The sequence below is a fragment of the Triticum urartu genome, chromosome 2 (genome assembly GCF_003073215.2).
Source record: "Triticum urartu cultivar G1812 chromosome 2, Tu2.1, whole genome shotgun sequence".
Lineage (NCBI taxonomy): Eukaryota > Viridiplantae > Streptophyta > Magnoliopsida > Poales > Poaceae > Triticum > Triticum urartu.
The window spans coordinates 634506873-634521085 of record NC_053023.1 but is presented as its reverse complement, the minus strand read 5'-3'; positions in this window follow the sequence as shown (position 1 = coordinate 634521085).

Sequence of the window (14213 nt, the reverse complement as noted above, 5' to 3'; positions counted from 1 at the left end):
AGGTAAAGGACTTGACATAACGACAAGCAAACAAACTAACACACAAGCAAACAAAAAGCAAACGGGCAAAAAGAGGCAAATAGAGAGAGAGGGAGGATAGAGAGTGAGGGCGAATAAAACGGCAAGGGTGAAGTGGGGGAGAGGAAAACGATAGGCAAATGGCAAATAATGTAATGCGGGAGATAGGGATTGCGATGGGTACTTGGTATGTTGACTTTTGCGCAGACTCCCCGGCAACGGCGCCCGAAATTCTTCTTGCTACCTCTTGAGAACTGCGTTGGATTTCCCCGAAGAGGAGAGGATGATGCAGCAAAGTAGCGTAAGTATTTCCCTTAGTTTTTGAGAACCAAGGTATCAATCCAGTAGGAGGCTATGCGCGAGTCCCTCGTACCTACATAAAAACAATAGCTCAACGCAACCAACGCGCTTAGGGGTTGTCAATCCCTTCACGGTCACTTACGAAAGTGAGATCTGATAGAGATGATAAATAATATTTTTGGTATTTTTGGTATAGAGATGTAAAGTAAAAAGTAAAAGCAAAGCAATAATAAAGTGATGGAGATTGATATGATGAGAAAGAGACCCGGGGGCGATAGGTTTCACTAGTGGCTTCTCTCAAGAGCATAAGTATTCTACGGTGGGTGAACAAATTACTGTTGAGCAATTGACAGAATTGAGCATAGTTATGAGAATATCTAGGTATGATCATGTATATAGGCATCACGTCCGAGACAAGTAGACCGACTCCTGCCTGCATCTACTACTATTACTCCACTCATCGACCGCTATCCAGCATGCATCTAGAGTATTAAGTTAAAAACAGAGTAACGCCTTAAGCAAGATGACATGATGTAGAGGGATAGTTTCATGCAATATGATAAAAAAACCATCTTGTTATCCTCGATGGCAACGCTACAATACGTGCCTTGCTGCCCCTTCTGTCACTGGGAAAGGACACCGCAAGATCGAACCCAAAGCTAAACACTTCTCCCATGGCAAGAAAAACCAATCTAGTAGGCCAAACCAAACTGATAATTCGAAGAGACTTGCAAAGATAACCAATCATACATAAAATAATTCAGAGAAGATTCAAATATTATTCATAGATAGACTTGATCATAAACCCACAATTCATCGGTCTCAACAAACACACCGCAAAAAGAAGATTACATCGAATAGATCTCCAGGAGAGAGGGGGAGAACATTGTATTGAGATCCAAAAAGAGAGAAGAAGCCATCTAGCTACTAACTATGGACCCGTAGGTCTGAAGTAAACTACTCACACTACATCAGAGGGGCTTGGATGATGATGTAGAAGCCCTCCGTGATCGATGCCCCCTCCGGCGGAGCTCCGGAACAGGCCCCAAGATGGGATCTCGTGGATACAGAAAGTTGCGGCGGTGGAATTAGGTTTTTGGCTCTGTCCCCGATCGTTTGGGGGTACGTGGATATATATAGGAGGAAGAAGTACGTCGGTGGAGCTTCGAGGGGCCCACGAGGCAGGGGGTGCGCCCTGCACCCTCGTGACCGCCTCGTGGCTTTCTTGACGGAGGGTCCAAGTCTCCTGGATCTTATCTGATGAGAAAATCACGTTTCCGAAGGTTTCATTCCCTTTGGACTCCGTTTGATATTCCTTTTCTTCGAAACCCTAAAATAGGCAAAAAAACAACAATTTTGGGCTGGGCCTCTGGTTAATAGGTTAGTCCCAAAAATACTATAAAAGTGGATAATAAAGCCCAATAATGTCAAAAACAATAGATAATATAGCATGGAGCAATCAAAAATTATAGATATGTTGGAGACGTATCAATGGGTAGCGGCATCTTCACTAGGAAGGCCAGCAAATTGATCTTTCATGACAAGATTCAGCAAGGCAGTATTAATTTCACAAGATTCAGCATCGGTAAGGGGAGCAATCGGAGTGCTAATAAAATAATTATTGTTGGTATTGAAAAAATCACACAATTTAGTATTGTCTTGAGCTATTGTGACAAACAATCCAACACACAAGCACACAAGAAGCGAGCGAAAAAGAGGCGAACAGAAAAAGAGTGTGAATTGAAAAGAGGGCGAATAAAACGTCAAGGGTGAAGTGGGGAAGAGGAAAATGAGAGGCAAATGGTAAATAATGTAATGCGAGTGATAAGAGTTTGTGATGGGTACTTGGTATGTCTTGACTTGACTTGACTTGGTGTAGATCTCCCCGGCAACGGCGCCAGAAATCCTTCTTGCTACCTCTTGAGCACTGCGTTGGTTTTCCCTTGAAGAGGAAAGGGTGATGCAGCAAAGTAGCGTAAGTATTTCCCTTAGTTTTTGAGAACCAAGGTATCAATCCAGTAGGAGACTACACGCAAGTCACCTCGCACCTACACAAACAAATAAGAACCTTGCAACCAACGCGATAAAGGGGTTGTCAATCCCTTCACAGTCACTTGCAAAAGTGAGATCAGATAGAGATAATAAGATAAACATTTTTGGTATTTTTATGATATAGATTGAAAGTAAAGATTGCAAAGTAAAATAGATTGGAAACTTATATGATTGAAAATAGACCCGGGGGCCATAGGTTTCACTAGTGGCTTCTCTCAAAATAGCATAAGTATTAAGATGGGTGAACAAATTACTGTCGAGCAATTGATAGAAAAGTGCATAACTATGAGAATATCTAGGCATGATCATGTATATAGGCATCACGTCCGTGACAAGTAGACCGAAAGGATTCTGCATCTACTACTATTACTCCACACATCGACGACTATCCAGCATGCATCTAGAGTATTAAGTTCATAAGAACAGAGTAACGCATTAGGCAAGATGACATGATGTAGAGGGATAAACTCAAGCAATATGATATAAACCCCATCTTTTTATCCTTGATGGCAACAATACAATACATGCCTTGCTGCCCCTGCTGTCACTGGGAAAGGACACCGCAAGATTGAACCCAAAGCTAAGCACTTCTCCCATTGCAAGAAAGATCAATCTAGTAGGCCAAACCAAACTGATAATTCGAAGAGACTTGCAAATATAACAAATCATACATAAAAGAATTCAGAGAAGAACCAAATATTGTTCATAGATAATCTTGATCATAAACCCACAATTCATCGGATCCCGACAAACACACCACAAAAAGAATTACATCGAATAGATCTCCAAGAAGATCAAGGAGAACTTTGTATTGAGATCCAAAGAGAGAGAGAAGAAGTCATCTAGCTAATAACTATGGACCCGAAGGTCTGTGGTAAACTACTCACACATCATCGGAGAGGCTATGGTGTTGATGTAGAAGCCCTCTGTGATCGATTCCCCCTCCGGCGAAGCTCCGGAAAAAGGCCCCAAGATGGGATCTCTTGGGTACAGAAGGTTGCGGTAGTGGAAATAGGGTTTTGTGGTGCTCTCGGATGTTTTCGGGGTATATGAGTATATATAGGCGAAATAAGTCGGTCAGGGGAGCCACGAGGGTGGGGGCGCGCTCCCCCCCCTTGGGCGCGCCTCCTTACCTCGTGGCCTCCTTGATGCTTCCATGACGTCCACTCCAAGTCTCCTGGATTGCGTTTGTTCCAAAAATCACTCTCCCGAAGGTTTCATTCCGTTTGGATTCCATTTGATATTCCTTTTCTGTGAAACACTGAAATAGGCAAAAAAAAATAGCAATTTGCACTGGGCCTTTGGTTAGTAGGTTAGTCCCAAAAATAATATAAAAGTGTATAATAAAGCCCATTAAACATCCAAAACAGATAATATAATAGCATGGAACAATTAAAAATTATAGATACGTTGGAGACGTATCATTGAGATACCGACAATCAAATCTCGGGCAAGTAACATATCGATGACAAAGGGAACAACCTATGTTGTTATGCGGTTTGACCGATAAAGATCTTCATAGAATATGTAGGAACCAATATGAGCATCCAGGTTCCGCTATTGGTTATTGACCGGAAGTGATTCTCGGTCATGTCTACATAGTTCTCGAACCCGTAGGGTCCGCACGCTTAATGTTCGATGACGATCGGTATTATGAGTTTATGTGTTTTGATGTACCAAAGGTAGTTCGGAGTCCCAGATGTGATCCAGACATGACGTTGAGTCTCTAAATGGTCGAGACATAAAGATTGATATACTGGAAGGCTATGTTTGGACACTGGAATGGTTTCGGATAAGTTTGGGCAATTACCGGAGTACCGGGGGGTTACCGGAACCCCCCAGGGAGTCAATGCGCCTTAATGGGCCATGGTGGGACAGAGAAGGAGGCGTCCAAGTGGGGGCGCGCCCCCCCCCCAAGCCCAATCTGAATTGGGGAGGGGGCCGGACCCCCTTTCCTTCTCTCCTTCTCCTTTGTCCTTCTTCTCCTACTCCAACTAGGGAAGGGGGGAAACGTACTCCTACTAGGAGTAGGAATCCCCCTTGGGGCACGCCATAGAGAGGTTCGGCCCTCCCCTTCTCCACTCCTTTATATACGGGGGAGGGGGCACCCCATAGACACACAAGTTGACAGTTGTCTTAGCCGTGTGCAGTGCCCCCCTCCACAGATTTCCACCTCGGTCATATCGTTGTAGTGCTTAGGCGAAGCCCTGCGTCGGTAACTTCATCATCACCGTCATCACGCCGGCGTGCTGGTGAAACTCTCCCTCGGCCTCAACTGGATCAAGAGTACGAGGGACGTAACCGAGCTGAACATGTGCAGATCGCGGAGGTGTCGTGCGTTCGGTACTTGATCGGTTGGATCATGAAGACGTTCGACTACATCAACCGCGTTACTTAACACTTCCACTTTCGGTCTACGAGGGTATGTGGACATACTCTCCCCTCTCGTTGCTATGCATCTCCTAGATAGATCTTGCGTGATCATAGGAATTTTTTGAAATACTACGTTCCCCAACAGTGGCATCCGAGCCAGGTTTATGCGTAGATATTATATGCACGAGTAAAACACAAAGGAGTTGTGGGCGTGAGTATATACATATTTCTTGTCATCACTAGTCAATTATTGATTCAGCGGTATTGTTGGATGAAGCGGCTCAGACATTCATGCGATTGTAGTACTTAGACATTCAAGCGATTGTAGTACTGGGTGAGCTATTCTCCTCCATCTTGTAGGCAAAATACTTGTCAGAGGTCTCATACCTCTCGACTCGAGCATGAGTCTGAAATACCAAAGCTCTTGGAACATCCTATATGCTCTGTGGCGTTCAAAACGTTTTTGAAGTCCCGGTTCTAAGCCGTAAAGCATGCCGCACTAAACTATCAAGTAGTCATCATACCGAGCTTGCCAAACATTCATAACGTCTGCATCTGCTCCTGCAATAGGTCCGTCACCTAGTGGTGCATCAAAGACATAATTCTTCTGTGCAGCAATGAGGATAATCCTCAGATCACGGATCCAGTCCGCATAATTGCTACTATCATCTTTCAACTTATTTTCTCTAGGAACATATCAAAAATAAACGGGGAGCTATAACGTGAGCTATTGATCTACAACATAGTTTGCCAATACTATCAGGACTAAATTCATGATAAATTAAAGTTCAATTAATCATATTACTTAAGAACTCCCACTTAGATAGACATCCCTCTAGTCATCTAAATGATCACGTGATCCATATCAACTAAACCATGTCTGATCATCACGTGAGATAGAGTAGTTTTCAATGGTGAACATCTCTATGTTGATCATATCTACTATATGATTCACGTTCGACCTTTTGGTCTTCAGTGTTCCGAGGCCATGTCTGTACATGCTAGGCTCGTCAAGTTTAACCCGAGTATTCCGCATGTGCAAAACTGTCTTGCACCCGTTGTATGTGAACGTAGAGCTTATCACACCCGATCATCACGTGGTGTCTCAGCACAACGAACTGTCGCAACGGTGCATACTCAGGGAGAACACTTATACCTTGAAATTTTGGTAAGGGATCATCTTATAATGCTACCGCCGTACTAAGCAAAATAAGATGCATAAAAGATAAACATCACATGCAACCAAAATATGTGACATGATATGGCCATCATCATCGTGTGCCTTTGATCTCCATCTCCAAAGCAAAATCATGATCTCCATCGTCACCAGCTTGACACCTTGATCTCCATCGTAGCGTTGTGGTCGTCTCGCCAACTATTGCTTCTACAACTATTGCTAACACATAGTGATAAAGTAAAGCAATTACATGGCATTTGCATTTCATACAATAAAGCGACAACCATAAGGCTCCTGCCAGTTGCCGATAACTTTTGCAAAACATGATCATCTCATACAATAACGTATATCACATCATGTCTTGACCATATCACATCACAACATGCCCTGCAAAAACAAGTTAGACGTCCTCTACTTTGTTGTTGCAAAATTTACGTGGCTGCTACGGGCTTCTAGCAAGAACCGTTCTTACCTACGCATCAAAACCACAACGGTGATTTATCAAGTTTGCTGTTTTGACCTTCATCAAGGACCGGGCGCAGTCAAATTCGATTAAACTAAAGTCGGAGAAATAGACACCCGCCAGCCACCTTTATGCAAAACTAGTTGCATGTCTGTCGGTCGAACCAGTCTCATGAACGTGGTCATGTAAGGTTGGTCCAGGCCGCTTCATCCAACAATACCGCCGAATCAAAATAAGACGCTGGTGGTAAGCAATATGACGATCACCGCCCACAACTCTTTGTGTTCTACTCGTGCATATCGTCTACGCATAGACCTATCTCGGATGCCACTGTTGGGGAATGTAGTAATTCAAAAAAATCCTATGATCACGCAAGATCTATCTAGGAGATGCATAGCAACGAGAGGGGGAGAGCATCTTCATACCCTTGAAGATCGCAAAGCGGTAGCGTTTATCAACGTAGTTGATGTAGTCGTACACCTTCACGATCCGTCCCGATCAAGTACCAAACATACGGCATCTCCGCGTTCAGCACACGTTCAGCTCGATGACGTCCTCGCCTTCTTGATCTAGCAAGACGGGCGAAGTAGTAGATGAGTTCCGGCAGCACGACGGCGTGGTGATGGTGTTGGTGAAGAACAATCTCCGCAGGGCTTCGCCAAGCACTATGGAAACTATGACGGAGGATAAACTAGAGGGGACGAGGTTGCCGGCACACGGCTTGGTGATACTTGATGTGTTCCAGGTGCTAGCCCTGCCCCTCTATTTATATGTTGAGCCCTGGGGTCAAAACTTGGAGCAAAAGCCTCCTCAAAGTCGGTTTTGCCTGCAAGAAAGAGTCCTTCTCGGACTTCCAGGACCAGACGCCACGGTCCTTGGCGTCTGGCCCAGACACCATGGGCCTCGGCATCTGGTCCAAGGCCATACGCCAGGGTCTCCAGCGTTTGGCCCCCTTGCCTCCGCAAAACACCTTTTGCACCGACCTAAAGCCTCGTGGGCTTCACCCCTTGGCCAAACCATATCATCCTATACATCAATCTTTACCTCCGGACCATTTCGGAGCTCCTCGTCATGTCTGTGATCTCATTCGGGACTCCGAACAACATTCGTTCACCAACATACATAACTCATATAGTACTATATCGTCAACGAATGTAAGCGTGCGGACCCTACGGGTTCGAGAACTATGTATACATGACCGAGACACCTCTCTGGTCAATAACCAATAGCGGAACCTGGATGCCCATATTGTCTCCTACATATTCTACGAAGATCTTTATCGGTCGAACATTATGACAACATACATAATTCCCTTTGTTTATCAGTATGTTACTTGCCCGAGATTCGATCGTTGGTACCTTCATACCTAGTTCAATCTCGTTACCGGCAGGTCTCTTTACTCGTTCCATAATACATCATCCCGCAACTAACTCATTAGTCACATTGCTTGCAAGTCTTACTATGATGTGCATTACCGAGAGGGCCCAGAGATACCTCTCCGATACTTGGAGTGACAAATCCTAATCTCGATTCACGCCAACCCAACAAGATACCTTCGGATATACCTGTAGAGCATCTTTATAATCACCCAGTTATGGTTGTGACTTTTGATAGCACACAAGGCATTCCTCCGGTATCCGGGAGTTGCATGATCTCATAGTCAAAGGAATATGTATTTAACATACATGAAAGCAATAGCAATGTAACTGAACGATCAACACTAAGCTAACGGATGGGTCTTGTCCATCACATCATTCTCCTAATGATGTGATCCCGTTATCAAATGACAATTCATGTCCATGGTTAGGAAACCTTAACCATCTTTGATCAACGAGCTAGTCAAGTAGAGGCTCAGTAGGGACTCAGTGTTAGTCTATGTATTCACACATGTATTAAGGTTTCCGGTCAATACAATTCTAGCATGAATAATAAACATTTATCATGAATAAGGAAATATAAAATAACAACTTATTATTGCCTCTAGGGCATATTTCCTTCACATGTAACATGGCCAAAGAACATGTCCTAATTTCCAAGTAGACCACATTAAAGCTATGTCAATCATATTCAGAATTGCATTATTTTTGTTAGAAAACCACAATGAAGAAACAACTTCATAATTCCTACAGATAGGTCTCAATAGCATATTTGCTCCCTCGTCCTATAACAGTTTAAAGATGTCACACTCAAACAACTAATGATGGCAAGACTCTAGTTCATTATACAACAAGCAATTCTTATCATTTTTCTCCTGTCATCTACAAAGACTTACCCCTACCATGAAGCTTATTGTGTGATCCTAACCAAAGAGACATCTGGACTCTAGGAGTGATTAGAAGTTTGCAAGCTACCAAAACAAACACAAGGATAACCCCCCCACTTGCTCTCTCGTAAGAGTGGTTGGGTAACCCCCCAAGGTTAGGGTGAAGTAACCTATTAGTAAGTATTTTCCTCGGTTAGAGAACCAATGTTTATCGAACTAATAGGAGCCTCCTCGCAAACAAAGTGAACGGGCCGACACACAAAACACAAAACAAGGCTTGTCCCCAACATGGCAAGAGGTTGTCAATCCCCTTGTCTGGCTAGTTAGAAGATTAAACTAGAAGTGATAGAGATAGTAGGTAGCAAAGTAAAAGTACAAGCAATAGGGCAACAAAATATATTTGTTTTCAGTAGAGGAGAATAGACACATGGGCCATAGGTTCACTAGTGGAATGTCTCTTAAATAGGTAGGTGGTGTGGTGTACAAATTACAGTTGGGAATCGATTAAATTGCAATTTTTATATTTATGACTATAATAATTCATGGTATAATCCCATATAGGCATTATGTCTGTGATAAGTTGTGTTGTGTAACATATAGGTCGCCAAGGCCTATAAGTACAAGTGGTCGCCCTAACGGTCACTCTCAAACTCATTACTTGAGTGACGAAAGTCACTTAGCTTCTTCAATAGAGCATGCCAAAGAACCCCTCCGGGGCCCCTAGAAGAGAAAAAAGGAGGTAGAGCAAAGGTCTCCTCTTTCTATCCTCTCTTCAAGTAGACCATTAATCGAACTGCATCTACTAATAATACTCCACCCTAAGACCTCTATCCAACATGCATATCAAAGTATTATGTTTAGAAGAAATAGAGCATTGCAATAAGCATGATGACACAATGTAGACAGGAAAACATCAAGCAATATGTGAGACACCATCATTTTATCGTTAGTGGCAACAATACATACGTGCCTTGTCCCTTTTGTCACTTGAATATAGATCACTACAAGATTAGAACCCACTACAATGCACAACTCCCTCTGAAGAAATACCCATCAAACTTGGCCAGGGTAGACAAATACATCGGAAAGCATACAAAACTATTTAATTATACAATGAGCAAACATCAAAAGATTCAATTGAATTCAATGAACAATCTGATCATAAAGTGAAAATTCATCATATCCAACAAACACACCATAGATTACATCAAATTGATCCCGATCATGTGAGGTAGCTCACGGGAACATGGTATTGAAGATCGAGAGCCATCTAGCTACTACTATGGACCCTAAGGTCCTAAGGGAACTACTCACACATGGTCATGTAGGCAGCAATGTTGATGAAGAAGCCTCCGGGATGGATTCTCCCTCTAGCAGAGCACCGAAACAGGCCTCCAGATTGGTCTCCTCGGAACAGAAACTTGCGATGGCGAAAAAAATCGGATAAAAATATCTCGGAGGCTTTCTACATTTATAGGAATTTATGGCGGTGGAATGGACAAAAGGTGGTATCTATGGGGCCCACACGGCCTCTCACTTCCCTCCAATTTTTCTCGGAACCATCGTGCTCCAAAAATATCATATTAAATCGCCAGGTTTTTTTGACTTCTGTAGATATGGATTTTCTATAAAGTCAAATACATGCAGAAAACAACAAGTGGCATTGGGCACTAGAATAATACTTTAGTATAGAAAATAATATAAAATGCTATAAAATATTGAAAAGTGGTAATATAATAGCATGAAACAATAAAAAAATCTAGATACGTTTGAGACGTATAACCCCTGTGAAGTATATAACGACCTAGAGGGATTGGGCCTCATATATCCTAGAGCTATTTAATTTCCACACCATTTGACCAGGTACAAAATTTCAATGTAAACATGATACTATTTGCACTAGTTGATTCCACTTTTGCATCATATCTTTGTTAAAACCTCTCCTAAAGTTTAGTTTAGTTTGATTCCCAACACAAGCCTCTTGAATAGAAATATTAGGTTCGTTGCACGTAAAAAATATTTCAAAAAACCGAATTACCAAATTGGAACCATCAAACCGCTAATACTCATAGAATCTCATCAATTTACCATCAACAAAAGATGTTTGGCTCTTGTATTTGTATTTATAGTCAATGTTAGCTTCCAATATTTTTCTCCGTCTAAGTTTTATCTTGCAATCTACGAACTCAAAGAGCAATGTTAATATATCTCATTTTGGGGATAACCAAATTCCAAAACTCTCTTTTCATACTCATCGATCCCCAATTAGATAAATGTTTTTGACCTTACAATTAAATGGTATTTTCCATGACCATCAAAATCATCCTAACGACAATGCGCCATTTGAGAGTCGATGGCTCTAATGACCCAAGAAGGGAACTTGGTAACAGATAAAGGATAGACATGAATGCTGGCAAGACATGCTTTGATGAGAACCACCACTCGTACGCCCGATCACAGGATAAGAGCATCTACAGTCGAACTTGGCAAATCTGGCCCCTCAAATGCCCGCGGACGCACCCAGACGCATCCACGGGCACTGACCGGGTACGCCTCATATGTTGGCTTCCACACCCGCGTCCCTTATATCCAAAACCTCAAAACCATGCAATCAATGCAACGATACATATAAAGTGTAAAACACGGTCAACTAGCTGGATCGTCATTGCATCGCCGAACAAAACCACATAGTTCAACGACGGATAGTGCAAATTCATACAATAAATACTTAGAACATAGATAAAAAGAAAATAAAACGGGCAAGGGCGGAGGTAATCACCATTTCCTCGCCGGCCCCTTCCCCTTCCAGCTGTCGACATGGCTATGCCCCTCGTCCATGTAGGCATCAGTGTACTGAGATGCATCATCGTCAGAGCTGGAGCCGTCCATCAGGTCGGAGGAGTCGAAGCTGTACCTTTTGCCCGATAGCCTACAGAGCAGGCGGTCCTGCTCCTTCGCATGTCGGGCCACCTTCGCCTTCGACGCTGCCTCCTTGTTTGCCTCGCACTCCGACAACTCAATGACGAGTCGGAGCACCTTGGCATTCTTGCAGTGGAGGCGCCACGGATTCATCTCCACCGCCGTGAGAGAGCATTAGAGGACCGACGTGAGGAGCGCGGCCTAGGGACCTACCGGCGCGCTTACGCGTGACCAGCGCGTGGACAAAGCCTCCCTCACCGCCGCCCTCTCCCTTGCCCGGTGCCGCTCATACCGGACTACACGTGCCTCAGAATCGGACGTTCTCGTGCGCGCCAGCCCCGACACAGGCACGAGGACCTAGTGGCGACCGGGTACCACTTCTAAAGCAGAGGGTGGTGGAGGTGCGCGGCGTACCTGAAGGAGCGGAGCGGTCGGAGCTACGCGCCGGGCGGGAAGGGCCGGCGACGTCACCGACACTGCGTCGTCGAGCGGTGGGGGCTGCTGAAGTAGATCCGCCATTGCCGGATCTGCCTTGGTCGAGCTGCGAACGCCTCAACGCAAAGCAGAGGGTGACCTCCTCCACATCGTTGGGCTCCGCTTCATGCAGGAGGCTCGCCCAGTCGTCGTCGGAGCCGGATTTCCCACCGGAGGCAGCGCTGCTTCGGTCTCCGGCCTTCAAATGGGTTCAGAGGGGATCGGAAGTGGAGTGGACAGGCAGGGGACTGCAGTGGAGTTCAGATTGACTGCAGTTTAGGGTTTTCCGGATGGGGATTTTGTGGGGCACGCGTGGGCCAGGCTAGGTCAAACCGACATGGTAGACGCGTCCGGGCCGCCCCATATCTACACCATATTTGGGCTAGATATGAGGGTGTCGGACAGTTCGGGCATTTGAGGACGGTTTAAAGACCCCATTTGGGTCGGGTTTTTCATGACCGGTCAATGGCCGGGCCGTCCGTCCGGGCGTTTGGGGGCGGTTTGGTGCGCCCTGATGTAGTTTTTTTTAGAAAAGGAGGATTACCTTCGGCCTCTACATCAGTCGATGCATGCAGCCATATTATTAGAAAGCGTAACAAAGTCTTAACATCCAAGAAAGCTCAAAATCCGAGCAAAAACGAGAAAATAAATCTATAAAGCGCCACATCCTGCAAGAAAACGCTACATCCGGCGATAAAGAACAGGCTACGATGCCCACACACCTAGCCTATTATTGACTCGCCATCCAAATCGACTGAAGATAGCCCGTGCTCTCCCAGCGGTTGCACCCAATAACCATAAGCTTCCTTTAGTCGCATGAGTGAGTAACAACCACATACAGATCCAAGTTGTAGCTTTGTAGATGACCTGCAAAAAATTAGTGAATTGTTCCTCATTAAAAATCACATCATTTCTAGTGTTTCATATAGCCTAGAATAATGCACATATCCCTATCTGAATATGTTTAGCTATATATATGTCTACTCCATTAAGCCACGTCCCAGATAACGTGTTTATGCTCATTGGAGGATGAACGTTAAAAGCTATATAAATTAATCGCCATAACAAATTATGCAAGTGGACACTAGAGAAAGAGCTGTCTAATCATTTCGTTCTGATCACAAAAACAACACATGGGGTTACCAACCCAATTCCTTTTCATCAGATTGTTTTTGATTAAGATGACTCCTTTGTGAACGAACCACATAAAGATCTTGATGCGGAGTGGAACTTTAATCTTTCATTTGTGCAAAGACCTCGACAATGACGCGGAATCAATTAAGTCTAAATACATGAATTTCACCGAGAATAATCCATTCGTGGTTAACTTCCAGCTAATTTTATACGTCTGGTCTAAAAGTTGAACCCCACGATCAACTGCAGACAGCTCACTTTAAGCAGCAAAAACGCGAAATGATTCGTAAATTGATATTTTCATGGACCCAACACATGAGTCTCCCCTAGCTTTTGCGCCCTACAGCATCGCCTGCATTACTGCCCGAAGCAAACTATAGTAGCAGTACTATTTTGAGAAGGCGCGTCATGGCTTCACGTGGTTAGGAATAATAGGTTCACCGAATAATGTGCAGATAATGGTGGCGGACGTGCAATGCTTCGCTGCGTCCTCCCTCGTCAACTCCCATCCAGGGTGGTTAGCAACTTCGCATAGCACAGGCCGTAGAGATTCAGATCAGAAGAAGGAATATCATGTAGTATTGGACAAGCTAGCTAGAACAGAGCATCTTGATCTTGACCACTGAGATTCGATCAGTTCAACGGCGCTTCACGTCGCTATTAGATTATACTAGTACTAGTATATAATAATGGTCATGCAGTGCTTCTAGAGGCATTTCGCGTCCAATTAGGCGCTGGTTTAAGCAAGCATCTCTGCTGCTGCACACCAGTTTGGTCCATTATCGGAAGGTTTGGGACTCACCTGGAACTGACCAAGACGTGCTGCTGGTCAACACAGGCTAGCTAGCTTTACCTAGCTTAAATCCGGCATCATTGAGTAACCAAGAACGAACACCAGCAGCCACTCTGATTCTCAGTGGTCAAGATTCTCTGAAGTAATTGACCAGTTACTGTTGCTTGCTCCACTGTGCCTGCTGCATGCTCCTGCCCATATCATCCGTTTGCCTACTGCAATGAAGAAACTGATAGGCGCGACAAGG